This window comes from Haliaeetus albicilla, chromosome 3 (genome assembly GCF_947461875.1).
Source record: "Haliaeetus albicilla chromosome 3, bHalAlb1.1, whole genome shotgun sequence".
Classification (NCBI taxonomy): domain Eukaryota; kingdom Metazoa; phylum Chordata; class Aves; order Accipitriformes; family Accipitridae; genus Haliaeetus; species Haliaeetus albicilla.
Window position 1 is genome coordinate 38,891,157 of NC_091485.1, and position 19,946 is coordinate 38,911,102.

General features: G+C 40.4%; 1 long non-coding RNA gene across 1 annotated transcript; it reads left to right on the top strand.

Annotated features, from left to right (window-relative positions):
- Positions 1-520: 520 nt before the first annotated feature.
- LOC138684768 (uncharacterized) lies at positions 521-15,961 on the top strand. Its single transcript, XR_011324033.1, has 3 exons — positions 521-735; positions 14,224-14,402; positions 14,745-15,961. It is a non-coding gene; the product is annotated as an uncharacterized lncRNA (long non-coding RNA).
- The last annotated feature ends 3,985 nt before the right edge of the window (positions 15,962-19,946 follow it).

A 19,946-nucleotide genomic window follows, 5' to 3' on the forward strand; every position in this document is an offset into this window, starting at 1 on the left:
GTGTACATGCTATCAATACTATGACCTCTTTGCAGCGGTCAGAACAATTTCTCTGTCCCCAAACAAATTAAAGCATTAGAAGGCAATTCACATGACAACAAACATTATACATGTAGCTCTCTCTTAATACTCGTATCATAATTTTTTTTAACTTAATTTGTCAAGTTCATAACTATCACTTGAAACTTGCTGACAAGGAACCTGATAACACATCATATCAAATTCCATTTTACAACTGTTTCCTTGGAAACACAGGCATAAAAATGGGCCATGCACAATGGAATGAAATCAAACAAATTAAAATAAACCTTAAAGAATTCCCACTAATCACAAACCCTTTGCTTTGCTAAAATTCATGCAAAAACCGGGATAATGAGTCTTACAGTAAGAGCATCATTAGCCCCACAATGCTATAGTCCCTACTTGTTTTGGCCCTGATCCATCAAATCACTTTAGCACGTATGTAACTTTAAATGCATGAGATATCCCAGTCAACAGCATGAGTCATGTGCTTAAGGTTATTCATGTACTTAAGAACTGCACAAGAGGTGGCTTTGTCTCCAGAGGCTCACTAGTTATTAGAGAGAGGATATATGTATACACACTGCAGGCTATACACACATCTGTGGAAGCCATGCTCAGGAATGATAACAACATATAAAACACTCAAGTCTTCATATACCATAAGTTACGACTTCTGATTATTTAAAATCATGAGAAGATAACTGGATAAAGGTAGGAAGACATTAATTTTGAGAAATCTGTTTATACAGAGGTATAAATTTTATTTAACGTAAAAATTGCATGCCAGTACAAAGAAGAAAAATTACTTATTTTGTTGACCTTTCGGATTTTCTTCCATAGGTTTGAAGTGACTTTAGAGTAAGATTACAGATCATCTGATAAGAGAACTGTGCTGAGATTTACAGCTACCTTGCTAAAATTTTCCTGCCCATTAAGGGGTTTTATTTTCATTATCAAGCAATCCAACAGTTTTCCTCCTTTTTATTGTAATCATTATGATAAAGATGGGTATGTAGATTCTTGCGCTTGCATTCGAGATCTAGTGCATCAGATTTGTATGGCAGGACTATCAAAATGCAGATATTATGCTGGCAAATGTATTCTTTCTCCCAGTAAAAGAGTTACCATGTACCAGATAGCATGTTAATTCTACCACTCCCTGGATAAAAAAGCAATTTGATTGGAGACTTTTCAGAATACCATTCTTTTTTTTTCTCTACATTTAGGTAAAAATGTCATGGATAAAGGAGGAATTTCCCTTGAGGAGTTTACTCTATATAGTACATCACACAATCTCTTCTGTCTTTCTGTAATACATCTGGTACCAACAATGCACTACTGATAACAAAACCTAGTTATTACATAGTATGTTCAAAGATTTCAGATCTCAAGGTGCTTTGCAAAGGAGTTACATATTACTGTCTCATTTCTACAGACAGGAACACTGATGTATAAAGAAACTCCTCATCAGAACTGGTTATTCCCCATAGATCTTAGATTTGCACTGAGGTATTTTAATTTCACAGATTTTTCAGGGATCTCACAGCACTCAGACTGTAATGGATGTCTTACTTGACGTAGGCACAGTAAAGAACTGATAAACCTTAAGCTTGTGAAGTGAAAGATACCTGATGTAAAGCTGAAAATGAGTATCAAATACTGTTGAAAATCAAGCCCCTTTAGTGTGAGCGCTTAAATTTCAGAATACAAGTCTTGAGACATGCAGAGAAAATTCATAAGCTACTTGAATGTTTGCTTTTTCTGCCTTTTGTCTTTCCCCACCTAGAAAATTAATTTTTAAAGTAACTACTAACCCTCATGCAACTTTTTCCCAGAATTTTTGCCTCATTATCATTAATGTAGAGTATTTTAGTCACAATTTTATACTCATGAGATTTTATAAGCAGATATCATATGGTTGATATTTCTTTGAAAGTATATAATTGACATTTCAGAGTTCAACCCCAGTTCCAACAGAGATTTTTCATGTATCTCTGGATGAAACCAAACCTTCACACCTGTAAAATCATGATTATTATTTTTTTCTTCTATCTTATCCATTCTTTGTTTTGGCAAGTTGACCCTTAAACTTTTGGGGCAAAAGCTACCTCCCACCAAACATTAGTAAAATGTCTGCTGGCTGTCACGACATTTTCTTAACACGAGTTAATGCATAAGAATTGAAGCTAAACATTTCAGAACTCCAGTGTCTCATTTTTTGCCTGTTGTTATGTTTACTTTCACTACAACAGCAGCCAAGCACAGAAAATCCAATTTCCAGAGCCTTAGGATAAATGATTGAAGGTGTAAAACCTCCCAAACTCTCTTGAAATTGAGTTATTTATAACCTATTCCCTTATTCCTATGTAGAGTGATACTCACTAATAAATTATATGTTCCCAAATGTTTTTCACTGCTGTTTTCTTCCCATGGTTTCTGGCAAAATTTTTGCGTATAAATGGAATACTGTGTGATTTTTTTTAAAGTTAGACTTAAACAAGGTAAACATAACATGAAGGAAACCATGAAATACCATTGCCTGTTGTCACTGTTGGCATAAATTCAAAGTGGCCAAGAAGGGATGCATGGGAAAGTGCTCTTCTTCACTGCCCTCGCTGTTAAGTGTCACTTGAATGTAGTTACAGTGTTTGCTAACTAAAGGATTAGAAAAGGATTTGGAACTCTGTTTTAATGGAAGTCAACAGGAACTCTCGCCAACTGTAGGGAGAATCCTGAGAGTGCCCAGTTTCATTATTTCATAGGACCTAATTTTACTTAAGCTTCCATGGTCATTCTTGGGGATCTTCTATGAGCCAAGAGGATGTTATGTAACTCACACATTAGAGAAATACCTTTGTATTTCTTGGTACATTGGTTACTAGCAGGTGGAAACAGCAGGCAAACTGAGGACTCAACGCCTGGATTTAGTTTTAGCAGTTGCTAAAGTAGGGGCACATGCTTCACTGAGGAATGTGTCTCTTCACGACTGCACGTGGCTATCACTGTATTATAGCAAAAGTTACTGGTACTCAGAGATAATTTTGTTTTGAGATATGTGGCAAAATCAGTATGTATATGCTTGAAAATTTCTGGTACAGTGTCTGGAAAAGTACGAACTTTACCCCAATCAAATATAGGATTTAATATAGACCTGCCATCTCTTAGCAGGAGCTAGAGGGTTTTTTTCTGGCATAGTGGCTTTGGGTCTCTTTCTAGCTATTGTCAAATTTTATCCCACATGGTTGTGCCAAATAAGTCAAACAAACAGTGTCACGAGGCTCTAAATGATGTTAGTAACTACATGCTGTGTACGGTAGGTCTCTGTAAACCTCATAAGGCCCTTTTGCCCCGGAAGTACAACAGCCAAGGTCTTAGGGCTCCTGTTGCAGATTTCAGTCTTTTCTGGAGATTTAGTTTTACTGAGATTTCTGTGGGCCATCTTTCCTCACCTTGATTCTTCCTCTCCAGCTGAACTCATCAAATTTAGATATCAAGAGCATGTAACATTCCCCACCTGTGTGGGAGCTGCCTTTCACCTCCTGGTCCCAAAACAAATTGGTTTTCCAAATTCTCTGCAAATTCTCCAGGGTAATGATGTGGCTGCCCAAAATTTGCAGAAGGATGTCCAGTGTAGGATAAAACACTGTAGACCATCTGCAAAGAATTTTCTGTGTTTAATCCCACAACAAGACCCGAGACTTCTTGATGTGACATGAAAGAGAACTGCAATCACTGTCTATGTAACACCATGAGAAACCTCACTATGCAAAATGTAGTTTGTATCAAATCAAAGCACTAAAATTACCCCCCTCTTTTTTTAATAACCACTGCTTCTCACACATCTTTTGTTACTTAATCTCTTATCCCCTTTTTCTCTGTCTCATGGTCCTTAAGCACTTAGCTAGTCACACCTTAACGAGAGTGATGCATGGTAACTGACTGAGCAAGTCAAAAGTCCCTAAATTACCAAAGGAATGAAGTATTAAAATTAAATCTCCCTAAAGGTTGATGATTTCTAATTTTATGTACAGAGAGGAGGGGTGGAGGGGAAGGTTTTGCTTTTCCCTTAATTCTGCCATATTGTCTGATTCACAGCCGGAGACAAACTGAAATGGCCATCTGGTTGATGTGCATACAAAAGGAGTGGTTTGCCAGACAAAGAAAGTACCTTTTATCATACAAAGCAATGCATCTCCTCTTATCAGACTTCCATTCTGCAGCTCTTGTAGAGCTGCAGGTAGGTAGGAGCAGACTCTGCATACCACCCAGATGTAGCAGCTGCTGTTAAAATAGTAATGCAAGTACATAATGGTCTGAGGGCTCTGTGGTACATTCATAACACAAAATATACCACAGTCATACTGAATATTTTCAGCTCCTGGTTTCTGATTTTAGATAGACTATTCTGAGTTCACTAATTTGCTCCCACCACAGGAGCAATTACAGGATTTTATGTTCAAATAACGGTATATGAACAATTAGAAATCAGGCTGAGACCACTGTGTAAATGGACCTTTCTAAATAGGGGTATGGGTTTTGTAGCTATTTAATACCATCCACAAATGTATCTGTCTACCTTTTGTGATGGTAATTCTGTGCCCACATGCACAAAAGAAAAAATTGCATGCAAAACATACCCTTTTTGCCCAGATCAACTTTTGCAGTCTTAATCCACACACCCAAATACTTGCAAGTGGCCACTCCATATTAGTTTGATTTCATCTATATTTCAGTTCATACTGCTGATCCCGGCACATCCACCACTCAGACTATATAAAATGTCCCAGAAATTTTAAAAGAAAAATTCACAGTAGAACATTATGCTAGCCATTCCCCTTTCCTGGTGATAGCTGACCAGAGTAATGTGAGAAATTCATGTTAGTTCACACACATAAGATATCTGCTGTGTTTAGGAATTATTTTTTTCCCCTCTATGAGGTATTTTCATTAGATGAAAGACAGTCATATGTATGAAACACTGGCACTGTTGTTCGAAATCAGTCCTTTATTTCAATTTTCTCATCCTCTCTTCTCCATTGAAACCTCCTGCTCTTGATACTGGACTCTGTTGACCTCCTCTTAAGGGGGTACTTCACTGCCTTTGCTGTGATGATAACCATGGAAGTAGAACATCCTATTACCCCATAAAGCTGTCCAGGGAACTGGAATGGAAAATGCCCTGAACTGCCAATGGAAGCGACTCCACTCCTGAGAGTGGATTGCTCTATGCTGATATTCCCCTTCTCCTGATTTCCTTCCACTTTAAATGATTTCTTAAAAAGATTGAAGCAATATGTTTTTCTAACTAGAATGAGGGTCAATGAGATAAAGCAAGCAAACAAACCAAAGGAGAGTAAGGGTAAGGAGTGATCCCAGGTTTCTAGGCGTAGCTGGGAAGTTCATTTCCCTGGTATGTGGCAGGCATGGTAATATTATTAAACATTCCCCAGGCAACGTTGCTAGGCTCCAAATTCTGTATTTTTCTTCCAGAAAACAAAACGTTTTCCTTTTTCAATCAACTATCCCCTCCATAAATATATAACAAAATACCCACAGTACATGGTATAAAAGCTGTTTAATTTCAGACAGTGACAGTCATTGTATTTATGCTGTCGTGGTATAAGGTCGTACTAAAACAAGGGACGATCAACTTAAATGTTGATCACAGAATACGGGAGTGTAATTGCAGCAAAAATATTCTAGATTTTACAGGTTCAATACATTATTTTGAAATAAATGTGCACAAAGGATGTCTTGAAAGATGTTACTGAATTGTAAGTGTCAGTCATGCAAGAAGTAGAGATTTAAAAGCAGTCTTTGTATTCACAGGTCCATGACACAGAGTCCTTATTTGGAATATGATAAAAGAACATTCAAGGACGAAAACGTTTCTGGCCCTAAATTTCCCTTCACTTCATTCAATTATCTAGAAACCTATCCTTTTTTCCTCCTCATAATATATGACATCAAATTTCTATGCATTAAGTGAAACTTCCCTCCATTGGGGAAAGACCTCCAGATTTCTTAGCCAGGCAGTGGTAAATTTCAATTGCGCCTGGCTTTTTTCTCCATTGATCTAATGCATGTGTTTACTGAAATTTGCTGTGCATTATGTGACGTGCATTATGTCACCCACTAAACAAAAAGTAAAACCATTCATTATACTCAAAACAGTCTCTGAAGGTCATTTCACATTCATCTTCCCACACAGGAACCCATTCAGGCCTTTCCTCCAACAGGAGATAGAGTCCTTGCAGGGACCCTCTGAAGATCATGGTGGAGGAAAACAAACTCAGTAAGGAGGGCTAGCCACTGTGTAGCTGTGGACTGTGGTTTGTCAACCAAATTACCTGATCTGGACTGTGCCCTCCTTACCAAAGGAGCGAAGCAGAATTCCCTGCTACTCCCTTTGTGATCAGTGTGAGAAACAAACAGCAAATAAAATAGGAGTGTGGAGGTAGTCCAAGACAGAAAACTACCAGGGTTTAGCTACAACTTAGAGAGACCCCAATTCAGTGTTGCTTGTGGCAAGTGCATTAGTTTTTCAAAATACTTTAGTTTCAAAATCTTAGTGTCCAAATGCCTTAATGTCTCACCACACAGGTTGGTTGCCATAATAAAGATGTCAGATATTCAGATGTTTTGACAAGGTCCACACAAGAACCTCAAGCTTATAGTATTATATTTATTATTTTCACTGTTATATTAGCTCCACCTTGGAAACTGCACCGTAGGAAATGTTCATGCAATACTCAGATGTTTCCCTGTGGATGAACTGGACACCAGCAGCACAGTTAACTGTGAAAAAGTTCAGCTCTGGGAGAAATTGCTCATATACCTGGTTTGCTGTGCTCCCTGGTACCACATTATGGGAAAAAGCAGTGCAAGACCTTATAATCCCAAATCAAGCTTCTCAATAGAGAGAGCAGAAACCCTCAGGAGCTCAGCTCTAAAACTCCGTCCTTGTTCTCCTAGCAGCACTTCTTGGTTTGTCAGATGGAGGTTTTGCCACTGCCTTTTTATCCAACTCCCAGAGTGCTGGAGTAGCAAACCACCATTCTGCCTGCTGAAAATGATGGGCTTACACTGGGCCATTTCTATCCCAGTCTCTTGGTGTCTGTACTGGTGAAAGGGAGCACAGCTCTTCTCCCATGCATGCAAAAAGTCACATTGGTAGAGAGGAACAGGGGTAGCTAGTACAAAGGCAACATATTTATTTATTTTGCAGACATAAAATGTGCGACACAGGATGGTCAGCTATATGTGCAAAATCAGTCAGATGGAACAGGAACCTGGACTTTAAAATGTGACCCATGGTCCACACCCAACTGAAAAATAAAATTTAAAAAATTGCCTTTGTTAACGTGCTGTTGCACAGAGAAGTAAATGCCAAGGACTTATTCAACCCCCCTGAAGTTGATGAAAAGACTCACTGCCATTAACAGATTTTGAACGAGGCTAAAGGACTTTCTAGAATATTTCACAAGTAACAAAGCTAAAAATGAGTAGCTGGAAAGGCTAAGGGCGACAGGGACGTTTTAAAATGTGGTGGTAGAAAACCAAACATGCAAGCAAGCAAACCAAGAAAGACAGTGACCATCTGCCACACCAAGTGGGGATGCAGCCGCTGATCCACTTCTCGTATCGAAGCAGACCAGCCATGGGTCCCAGGAAGATCTCAGGGCAGGATCCTGCGGGCGGGAGGAAGGCTGCCCTTCTCTTCCTCTCTCACCTCTCAGCGTGTCCTTCTTGCTTCAGCCTGGCAACAGGGCTTCAGCCTGGAAGCCTTCATGTGCAAGTCTGAAAACAGTGACAAGCACATTACTTTAGCTTCCCTTAAAAAGGGAGCTGACCAAGCTAAGGACACAGTAAAAAATAAGTACAAAAAGTAGAAAGAATTAGGGAAAAAAAAAAGGAATGGATATGTTTCTTCACCACCACATTCAGGGAAGTTCACCTAGTCCCTTGGCTGCTCACGCAGTTGCACAAATAACAGAAAACCTCTGGTAGGTACCTCTCCGCCTGTTCAAGGGTGGAAATTCGGCATTTGGGTTGCTGGTGGTGTGGGTGGAGGTGGAGGAGCCGGGTTGCCAGGGAGAAGCTGAGTGCTTCAGGGGGTCTGGCCCGGGCTGGTTGATCCTGTAAGGTGCCACCTTGTCAAGGGTGTTGGGAACCTTTCAGGATCAGGCCCTTGATGCCTATACTTGATAAACAGCTGTGGCAAAAAGGCTATACTAAGATATTCATCCAAAAATGGGGAGACAAAAATCACTATAATTAGCGGTAGATGTGGAATTTTTAGCATAAGTGGGAAAACCCAGCATTTAATATGTAGCGCAAGGTTCATTTGCAGCCATATAATTGCTGTCAGCTAATGCCTGATAAACCCTGCCTAAATTGGAATTTTATTATATCTATTTTATTATATATCTGTATTTATTCCGACAAAAGTTGGACAAACTTGTCCAAAAGACTAGGGGTCCATTTTATGTGCTTGGGTGTCCAAGCACCTGCCAGCTGTTTGTCCCTTGAATTGAGGACATCATGTTTTCAATTTCCTTCAATAAAGCTATGAATCTGGCAATTTGCTGGCCTGCTTCAGCTAAACAGAAAGGACAATTTGAGAAAGATCATAGTTCAGGCTCAGTCAGACGGAAACGATTGAAAACAGAGAGCTGGCCGCTATGTTTCCCCAATGCAGCTTGCTGTCGCAGTTTGACTGACAAACTGACTTTTTTGAGGTGCTCATGCCCATTTCAGTCAGAGTTTATTGAAGGTGATTTTGATCTTCTCCATGAGGCCACAGCAGCGGCCATGCCATCTGTCACCTTGATTGCATCGTGGATTCTCTGGAGAGAGTGCGATGGCTCCTGATCATTTACAGATTGTGCTGCTTTCGCCTCCATAAGGACCACATGCACAGAGCCAGATGGTGAACATACACGCTTATTATAAGTCTTTATCTCTGTGCAGGAAGGAGAGGCACCATTAGATCTCCCTCAGGAGCTCCGCTCCTCTCTACCATCATGCTGCTCTTCAGCAAATACAGTCTTCTTCAGCTGTCATCAACCTACCTCTGAAAATTAAAAAAATAAACAATAATTCCATCAGCGCAGGCACGAGACGTACAGACATCGCCACAAAGCAGCCCCCCCCTCCCCGGCACACACATACGCTCGGGCTCCCGCGACTGTCAGCGTTAGGTGGAAACAAGTTTGTTCGCGAAAAGACAGTTAATGTGCAATTAGGAGAGACTTCTTTGTGAAAATAAAGCAATGCCATCCTGGTTGTTCTTGGCACGTTTTTAATTCAGCGCGTTCTTTCTTTAAAGCAAAGCCCGAGCGCGCAATTGCTGTTTTTCCAAAGGCAGCTTTGTGTTTGTGTCTGTGTTTCTCCTGTCGGAGAGCGGTGATGGGGTGCTGGTTGCCACGGGTTGCGTGGCTGAAATCCGGCTGCCGGGGCCGGGGGAAGAGGAACCGGCCACGGGGAGCCGCGCCATGGCTGGGGCCGGCTGGGAGAGGGAGTGGGGCAGCTGCCGGAGAAACGATGGCAAACGCTGGGTGTATCAGTGGACTGCTGTAAATAGGTTTGTTGAATCCTCTCGGCAAAGAGCGACTGGAGGATCGCTCTTTGCCGAGAGAGAAGGGAGCATCGGCAGCCTGCACGTAGCACAGACGCTCACCTCGACTCGTTTAATACATGTACCGCACACATGACCCCGGGTACAGGCTGCCAGATTGCACAGTTTGAGCGTTTCTCTCCGAGAGTTCAGTTTTCTTTTTGCAGTTTCTGCATAACAAACGCTTAATTGCTGGTAACATGGTTTTTCCTTGTTAGCCGCTATGTTCCCACGAAGCTGCAGTTCCTCCCTTAAAGAGCTGTAATTATTAAATCTTAAAATCTAAGCAGAAGAACCATCGCAGACACACATTTCTGGGCTTTGCCAAGCACAGAGCATCCTTCAGAGTGAAAACCTGGCCTACTTCCAACTACAGTGTCTTTCCTGAAGCACATGGAGATTAATTTGTTTGTTCCTTTCTTTCTTAAAGTGCTTCTTTTCTGAGGACTGGATGTCAGGGAGATACAATTCAGACACGAGACCGACACCTTCTGAAATGCTAAGGGAACTTCTTAAGGTCACTATCCCAGGAATGGAAAAAAACCCAGGAAAATGAAAAAAAATGCTTTAAGAAAGCAGAGAACATTCCGGGGTTTTGTTAAGAAGAGGGTGATAGATTAAGATAGCATCAGTTATGTTGATTTTTCCTTGCTCTTTTTCTCTACATGTAAAAACAGGGCTCATATGTTGTCTATAATTTCTCTTTATTAATTATTGGTAGAAATACCACATTTGTTAAGTAACTTCTACTACAGGAAAACCTCAGTTTCAATATCCTGAGATTCCACCCCACTTTTCCCTTTATTCAAACCATGTGGAAGAGAAACGCATGTTTTCTTAAAAAATACTACATTTCTCCACAGGTAAAACCAGGTTTAAATTCTAGCTTTGGCAGCTCTCACAGATGACAGCAAATCTTTTTTTTCTTTTCTACTCTGGCATAACATACTTTATCAAAGAGCACCTTCCAATTTTCTCACAAAGCATTTAATAGTTTACAGAGTCCTTCCCCACACTTTATGTTTCAGATCCTGGATGCTGTGGCATCAAAAGGAAAAAAAAAAAAAAAGAACTTCTCCCCACAAAGTAAAAACAAGTTTTCAAATGTGAAATTAAATAAGGAAAAACACACATATGTTTACTGTATACCAATATCACGAGCTTATAGGAGGACATTGTGTTAATCATCTTATAGTTTTGTGTAGGCTACTAGCTTATGCTGATGTTATATTTTGTGAGTTTGTCATTATATATAAGGTCTCTAAGTGGTATTGCAAGAGCAGAATGTAGAAAAATCCTTGTGATAAATGGCAATTTTTTTCTGCCCTCTTCTGTCATGGTCTGTCCACCCTTGTATCCCTTCCCAAATTAGGCTAGCATGTGGCTATCATGTATCCCCTCTGTGGATGGAATTATATATTGTGTTCAAAATCTCTGATTAATCTGATTAAGCTAGTGAGTGACTAATCCTTTAATCTCTTTGAGAGTACTGTTATGTCTGCTGTGTGTCAGATTCGTAACTAGTAATCAGTTAAGTAAATGCTAAAAGTTAAGCAAAAACTATTTTGGACCTACTTTAGCATCTGCTTTTGGTTAGTGACTTCTATAGTTAAAATTGTATGGAGAACATGAGTGAAAATAAGAAATTGCCAGTGGTGGCAATTCTGCTGCTGCAAGCCTATCAGTCGCCAAGGACCAATTTGCTGCTGCTCCCCTATTCTTCAGTGATTTAATTATAAATGAACAGGTAACTTTCCCTTTGCTTTGTTTCTTGCACTCTGGAAAGCAAATATGAAACATGCTTTCTGTGTATAATTCAGAAAGGAAGTTCTGTTGCCAATTAATTTTCAACTGTTTGCTTTACCTTTTCTTTTCATTAGAGTCAGAAATCATCGCACAACCTTTACCTGAGCAAACACAGACACATTTAAAAAAGCTGTACTAAAAGAAAAAAAAAAAAAGTGTTTTACCTTAATAAAAGGAGACTATGTGGGAGGAGATTTGGGGCAAGGGAAGGAAAATGTGCAATCTTTGTAGAAAAAAAAATGTGTAGACCTATTGCTGGCAGATGTAAAAGCATCAAGTCAATATGGTAACAAGGATCAATATGCCCTCAGGCAAGATATGACTATGACAATGCTGAATGCATGTATAAATTTACCACTCCAGCTAGCTGCCTAGGAATAAAATAAATGCAAAGCAACCGCGCAAAGAGGAGAAAATCTTGAACCTGGTATCCAGCTCACAGAGCTGTCCAGGACACCAGGAGACATTCAGAGGGGCCCAGTGGGAATACCTCCAGAGGAACTGGCCCTTAGCACTGTCCTTCCTGCTGTCATCCACGTGGCCTCAGGTCCATGTTCCCCACAATAGTACCCATGGGGGATGCACAACGTATGTTCAGCCTGAGTTTCGGGGGGGTACCCATCCCAAAACTGTTTTTTTCCTGGTATTTTATATCTTTGCAAATTATTTCATCCAGACCATCCTTTCCTCCCAGACTAACCACCTGAGTGAAGAGGGGGGGACGCTCCTGCGTCACGGAGGCAGCAGAATCTTTCCTGAATGGCTCTTTTCAGGCATTCTCTTTGGGGGTGGGAGGTGGGGAGCACAGCACTGATGGGCAGCTGAGGATTGGCAGAGTGAAACCTGGGGTGAAATGACCAGGTTTGCTCACTTTGTAGGGTATGTCAGCGAGGCCTGTCCAAAACTCAAAAGGTTGCAGAAACACTAGATTTCTATAAACCCATCTATTTAGTGACTTTTCAAGGAAACTTTGGATAAAGAACTTCCATTAATTATAGTCTCGCACACAAACAAAACGTTGTAGCACTAGAGGTCTTTTATCCTCTTTTTTTTTTTTTAACAATATATTTAAATGTGCTTATTTTACCTCGACAAAAAAGAGAGTGAGTCAGGCAGACATGAGAAATATCTAAGTAACAAGGAATACAGGCACAATAGATTTTAGGCCAGATTCCTCTTTGGATGCACAAGCTGGTCTCCCACAGATTTCTATGACAGCCACATTGACAGCAGTGGGAATCAGGCGTACTCATCCAAGGGCATAATTTGGCCCATAATGTATGAGGTTTGTCCAGCTTGTGAAAGCAGCAAGCAGTGTATTACAAACACTGCCTCTGTGCAGCTTACTAGGGGTTTAAATCCTCAGTGGCATTTTCTGTGCCTCTAAAATGCATTTGATAAAAATAGCAGAGGCTGCTTGAATCAATACCTGTTGACAGAACAGACCTGCTAAAAGAATTAAAATTTGTTGCAACAAGGTTATCCATTTAACAGGTTTCTACCTGAATAACCAAACAATCCTCATTTTATAGCCTAGCTAAAGCCACGGTGCATCCGCTGGAGAAAGTCTGATATTTTCCATCCCTGCTTCTTAAGCCTGTCTTTGCAAATGCTTTCCACCCCTGCTTGCAGCGATTTCTTTTTACCCGGACAATGGTAATGGCTTATGTAATTATGACTTTGTACATGAGCTGAACTCCCTATGGATGTTTAGACTCTTATTATCTTTAACCTCATCCACCTCTGTCAGTGAACTCTCACCTCGGCGGCTTGGTGGGGGGATCAGCTGGTGGCTGAGAGGAGAGCAGGGTGGTTCCTGACGGGCAGTTCGTTAACCCTTATGGGGTATGACTGTGAAGGAAGGGAAGGAAGGCAGAGGTCCTTTCTCTCCACTTCTGCCCAGGTAACTGGCATCACTAGAAGCTGTTTGCAGCCACCTCTGAGAAGGCAGTGCATTCAAATGTGGGCTTAGAGGTCAAGCTCACCAGGCTGTGGTTTTGCTTTGCTAAGAGATCTCATGTACCGCTCGGGAGATTTTGATGAGCTTTTTTTTTCTTTTTCTTTGAAGAGTTTACTATTTGTTTTTCATTGTTGTTGTTTTGCAGCTTCCATAAAATTAGTTCCTACTCTCTTCCTTGCCCAGAGGCACCGGAAAAGAGATTCAGGGACCTCTTGCTAGTATAAACTGCTTACCCCAGGATGCTATTTGCCTTCTGCTTTGCACCCTTCTTTCCCTCACATATCCCTTCAACTTGTATCACTAAGTGTAGTGGTAGAAGAAAATGATGTTCCCATAGGGCAGAGGTATGGCTAAAAATATGGTTTGGGAAACTGGTGAACTCAGCATAGCCTGGTCCTTGTAACAGGGAAGGAAAAGGGCTGTCACTAGGAGGAACTGACCTTCCAGTCTGAGCTGAAAAGTCAATGAGAAAAAGTAGGTCTGGGTCTAAGTAAAACATTGTTTAAAGCTATTAAATGAAAACCCACTGGAAATTTTTCAAGTCCTGCTGAATCTTTTTGCTTGACAGCTATATGTTTAATTTCATTCTGAGGTTCATCAATCCTTTAAAAATAATTTTCCCCTTCTTACAGCTGTATCACCTGTTATATGAAAAATGAAAGTCAAAGCAGAAATGTTACAGTGAAAGTTTTCGAAGTCTTCTAATCCCCCACCTCTTCCAAACAACAAAAAACAAGTCACCAAATTCCACCCAGCACCACAAATCATTTCAGTCCACCTGAAACAACCTGCTTTGCTCGTTCACTCTCCACAGAGAAGTGTCTGGTTCCTCCGTGAGCCCAGTGGAAGGTGGAGGGGACCCTGCCAGGGCATTTCCCTGGGCACCAGCAGCACCTGGACCTTGCTGCTGGAGCCAGCTCTCCTGCCGCTCTCTCACAACCGTGCCCCAGAACAACTGAATAGTGCCCGTGCCTGCTCCCCAGGATGGGCAAGGTCTTGGTTCGTTCCTTTTTGTTTTCCTCCCTCAGGGAGGTGGCTCCTGCCCACGGTGGGTCACCCCTGCCCAGCATCAGCACGTACTGGGGGTACCGCCAACAGCCTCCAGTCTTGGCAGTACCTTGAGAAAAGAGTGAGGGAAAGGGCAAGGAAAAACAATGACAACGAGGGGCTCATTACTGGATATGAGTGAACTTACTATTACTTACCCCAGAAATTGAACAACCACAGGAGGCGTGATAAACCATCTGTAAAATTTTTGAGAATTAATTTGAGATCTCGGTCCAGTTTCTTCTTGCCATATTAAATGCTGAGCTAAGTGGAGGTTTTCTTTCCTAGGAAAAAGCACCAAGACTGAAACATGGCCAGGATTTCACCAAGGTGTGTCTTCATGCAGATGAGCAATCAAGATCCAAAGTCAATAAAGAACTTGCTGGTTTTTTCTTTGGACATTACTGAGCTTTGGATTTTGTGTGTGTCACCAGAAAATTAAATCAATAAAAGCAGTACAGCCTGCATCTTGTTTTCACACTGTTAAGGATATAAATGACCTCTCTGTATGAGAATCACATGTTAATACACTTTTTGGTAGTCTAAACATCTTTTTTGTCTAAAGCAAAACCAAGTCAACTACAGCAACACCAAGAATGAAGTAAATGAAATTAAACTGTAATGACAATATTGACCCATTTGAGTATTATTAAAGAAAACCTCCTAGATCAATTAAAAAAACACACTTCAGTGCCCCATACAAAATGAGGAAATCAGAAAATAAGGAAATCCCTTAATCTAGCATCCAATCTACTTAAATTTTTTCACTTTGAAATTTTTCACTGTTTTTCTTCTCTATCTACCTCTATGCAATTCCAACACTGCACTGCACTGGATTCCTCTTGTCCTCTTATTCAAGAATGAAGTATGCATACTAGTTTTACATGAATATGTAGAGATGGCTTGACAAACCATTTTGGGATGAACACAGATGCAGTGTGTATATCATTGTTCTTTACGGTGGAATTAATAGTCATGCCTTTAGATCTGCTTTATACATCCCAATCTCTGATGGGATTAAATGCCATTAGGCTTGTTTTCCTACAGCAGAAATTCTACTTTAATTGCCAGAAAAGTCTGTGGTTGCATTTCTCAGAGCTTCTCACCCCAGCAGGATCTTCCTTCTGAAGCACTCATCATTTCCACCTGCCTTTCCTTTTCAAAATTAGCAGCTGTGGTTCTTCTGTGCTGAACACTAGTTGGGTACAAGAGCACTGAGGGGTGAGCAATAACTGCAATAGCTAGTGCTGATACGTGGTGTCCATATGGACAGTATAACTTAACATTAAGACCATTCTTTACTGAGTTTGATCCTGGCCCCACGAGTCAAACTCTAGCTGTCAGGGGACTTGTTGTAAGTAATGGTCATTTGTGTTTCATAATTATCTTGAATAAACACAATTAGTTCCACATTCTGCTGTTTTCTTCCTAAGGCATCTGTAAACATTCTGTACTATTTTAGCAAATGGCTTTTGGCGATCATTAAAAAAAAACCCAAAGCAAAATGGTTCTCAGTGGATCCTTTTAATTTATTCTAAGGAGCATGCCCAGAGGAGTAATGAGACCTACTAGACAGTAATGGCAAAGGGATATTATCTTTCACTTAGTTAACCATCGTAACCCACTTTGAAGTATCTCAAATCACAGTCCTCATGTGGTTAAATTAGAATATAGACTCAAGAGTTTTCACTTCAGGATTTCTCCCATAAGCCAACCTAATGCATTTGGTATAGAAATAATGTAGGCATCCTACTTCCATTCTCCCATTAAAAAGGATATCCAACAAAGTTAGCTGAAAGTGTTACTAAAACGAAAAAGGAGTGTAGGAATTTTTGACAGCACCAGGCATGCAAAAATCTGTGCTTTTCTCAAGGCTGCTGATCCTTTGTAGCCTTTGGGCACTGGTCAATTTACTTGTCTTCTCTGTGCCCCATTTATTCTGCCTAAGACGGGGACAGATAACATTTGCCTGCTTTTGTAATTCTCTTTAGATTGAAAGCACTACAAATTTGTACTAATACCACCCCCTATATAATACTGGCACCAAGTTTACATACAGTTAAGATAACAGAATAATATTTCCTCAAGGTAATGGACTCTTCTTTTAGATTGTACATTAGGAAAACAGAAAATCAATAGTCCCAGCCCATTAAAAATAAAAAAAAAACTTGCAAAGAAGCTTATTGAATGAGGAGGAGGAAGCACTGCAGTCCTTGTTCTAGTAAACAGGCAGTTAAAACCGGGAGGAAAGTGTCAATTGGTAAAATTAGCTAAAAAAGTTACTCTGAGTTTTTGCCCTACATTTGGACTATCAAAACTGAGGCAAACTTTTCAAAGCAAATTGCTGAGGATTGCCAAGTTAACAAGCTGTTCTGTGCTGCAAGGGACATATTTATGGACATACTTTCAACAAGACGTACCTAGTGCTACCAAGCTGTGCTGTACTAAAGAGCAGTAAGTATCAGATAAACTGATTTTTTTTTAATAAAGGATTTCACACATGAGAATGATTAAACACAGCTCAAATATTCAGAAGTGTACAAACTAGCTCTCCCCCTCAAACCCACTCCTCTTTTCTGCTACAATAGTGTCTAAACAAAGTAAGAAAAGCCAGGAAATTCAAAGATAAGAAGGTTACTATACAGAATTTTATAATCCATGCACTTGTGAAGAAGACACTGTGAAGTTAATTATGGATGAGTACTAGGTCTTCTGTAGTAATTCTTACTTCAGTGGGGTTGTATGTAGCGTCTTTAATGACATTTCAGAGTATGCCTTTTGAATCTATCAGTTTCTTGTTCCTTAAGGACTGTGGTTTTTTAAATGTTTCACAACCTTTTCTCAAGAAAAACACTCTAAAAACTAATTCTAGCCTACAAGACAAACAAGGCTAATATAGCAAGCAAGAATATCTAGGCAAAGGGCTTACTTCTGGTCACTTTTTATAAGAAGCAGGGATTTTCATGGCTATTCTCCTCAAAAATGAACCTTAACCACTTGTATGTGATGGGCCAAATACACTGTATTTCTCTGTAAGTTCCTACCAAGGCAGATGCTATCTTGGGACACAAGACTGGTTTACACACCCAGCTTCCTTTGCAGCTCCTAGCCCTCAGGAAGAGTACAGTGATATGGTTTACTTCAATTCCTGTTCGCAGAAGGGTAAAGTACTGAGTACACTGAATACACATACCTTTTCCATTACTGGGAGCTAAGAACACATGCGTGGAGAGTACCCATTGCTGGAAGGACACTCGGTATGCAGCCATCATACACGTACGCCCACCAGTGGTGTTAAAAAACCTGCCAGAGAAAGCCTACATGCCCCACAATCAAAGACAACTTTAACTCAACAGATCATTTGCCTTCGATCTCATTTCAAATTAGAATGGTGCTGTGAATAGGCAAGGGTTTGTGTCTGTGAACTTGTTTCAAAGCTAGCTGGGCATTTTGGGTGTACTCACACGTCTAGAAACACTATGAGCTTATGTGGTATGTGTCAGATCACAATCTTTTTCCTAGGACATTTTTGTGTCTTAGAAGAGACCTGTTTTCTGGTGTGGTGCTTCCCTGAGAGTCTTGCAATATCCTCCACTGAAGTGCAGGAGCTCAACATGAAGCTTATTCCAACCAGAACCAGAATGTCACTCACCAGGAGGTACCTCCAAGATATTAAAAATGTTATGAGTCATTTAATTTTTTCCTATAGCCCCTTTCTTTCATGTAACATTAACCGTGTTTCTGAGCAGCTGCTGCCTCCCATGTCATTTGTACATTGGAAGTGTCATATAGAACATATATGTGCATCTTCACTTATCCTGTTTATCGGATGAAGTAATTCTATTCAGGACACCTTTTAATACTTCTGAAAGAAATACATATGTTAAAATTTTCTGGGTTTGAACAAATACAAGGCGTAGTTTGCATTATTTTAAACCACAAAGCTCCTAATGGCTTGAATAGGGGCAAAAAAAAAAAAAAGGAGTTTGAATTACAGGAGCACAAATAACCGAATTTAATCTAAGTAAGTAATCTGCATGCAGCACAAAAACCAGAACACTGCAGAATATTTTCTCACTTTCCTTCTGGACTCCTACTGTTCTCAAAAAAATGATTTAATATTTACCTTTAAGAATAACCTTAACCTTAGGGACTTTCAGGGAGACATGTTGATTTACCTATGTCAGACATAACAATATCCCTTACTGAAATATGTGAAAATACATTAATTCCAGTGCCTGTAAGTCAGTTTTCTTCTTTTTAAGTGCAACCTCGAGTTTGGGAGGATTTTTTCCTCCTAGTTTTGGTAAGAGATATTTAAGCAGAAAGAGCAGCTTGTTTCCTTGACAGCAAAGAACCAACTGTTTTGGTTTTCTTTGTTCCATGTCTGTTCAACATACTGTATCCATAGAAATAGCTGCTGTCCCAGAAGTTCAAGCATTTTGTATTATATATACCCAAAGGCTGGGTTAATGCTACCTTAACTTTTCAGAGTTTCTATCATAAAATTTCACAAAGGGAAAAAAAAGAAAGTAAAGGTTCCCAAGGCAACGCTGTACATTCTGCATGTTTTCTGATTCATATTTAACATTTCAAAAATATCAATATTAAGCTACACATTTAAGAAATAAAGACAAATGTAATGCATTGCTTATAAGCCACGTTACTGACTGGCTGTTAGAATGGAAACCACTGCTTTTGCTTTTGCCATCTTTGTGTCTCATAATGTGATGAACTGCTTGTGCTGAGTGTGCTAGTTTGCAGTAGACCTAATACTTCACCAAATATTTCCTCGTATTTCAGAAGTGAAGTAATGTAAAAACAGGTAGTGTAGGTTTTATGTTTGAGGGCCAGGGTCTCACTTCTGAGACAAAAACGCAGCTGATGAGCAGTACCTGCAAGCAATCCCCTCTCTCGCCTCCCTCAGGGCTCCCTCTTCTCAGCCTCATGCACCACCCAACTCTACCTCTGCGTGAGAAACACAAAGTAAACTGCAGCTATTCACCATCTGTAAGATGAGGGGACAAATACTTTGAGGACGAAGACTGGAAAGGTGTCAGCCAAGACAAGCGTGAGAGCCTTGGGCTCCATGTTCCCCTCTAACATAGCGTTTTACAAAGACTCTTCCCACCACGTAAAAAGTTTCGAGGGGAAGGGTGACTCCCAGAGAGCTATGAAAGAGCGAGAAGGAATGTGACGAGGTTGTAACTGAAATGGATTTGTAACTTTTGTTCCAATATCCTTTGCCTGAGGTCATTTACAAAACACTGGGTGTGCATGGGGAAACCACAAAAGCAGTTCCTACCCTCTTGAAGAACAAACCACCCTTCAGGTTTCAGGGTTTAGAGAGTCCCCTGCCACCAGCACCCAGGGTGCTCGGTGATGCCTGGTGTGTGGAAAGGGGCTTAATTAAATCACAAATCACGCAGTTTCAGGATGAGGCCTAATTGCTATTTGACTGAGGGCAGCCTTATTTTTCATCTTTCTCTG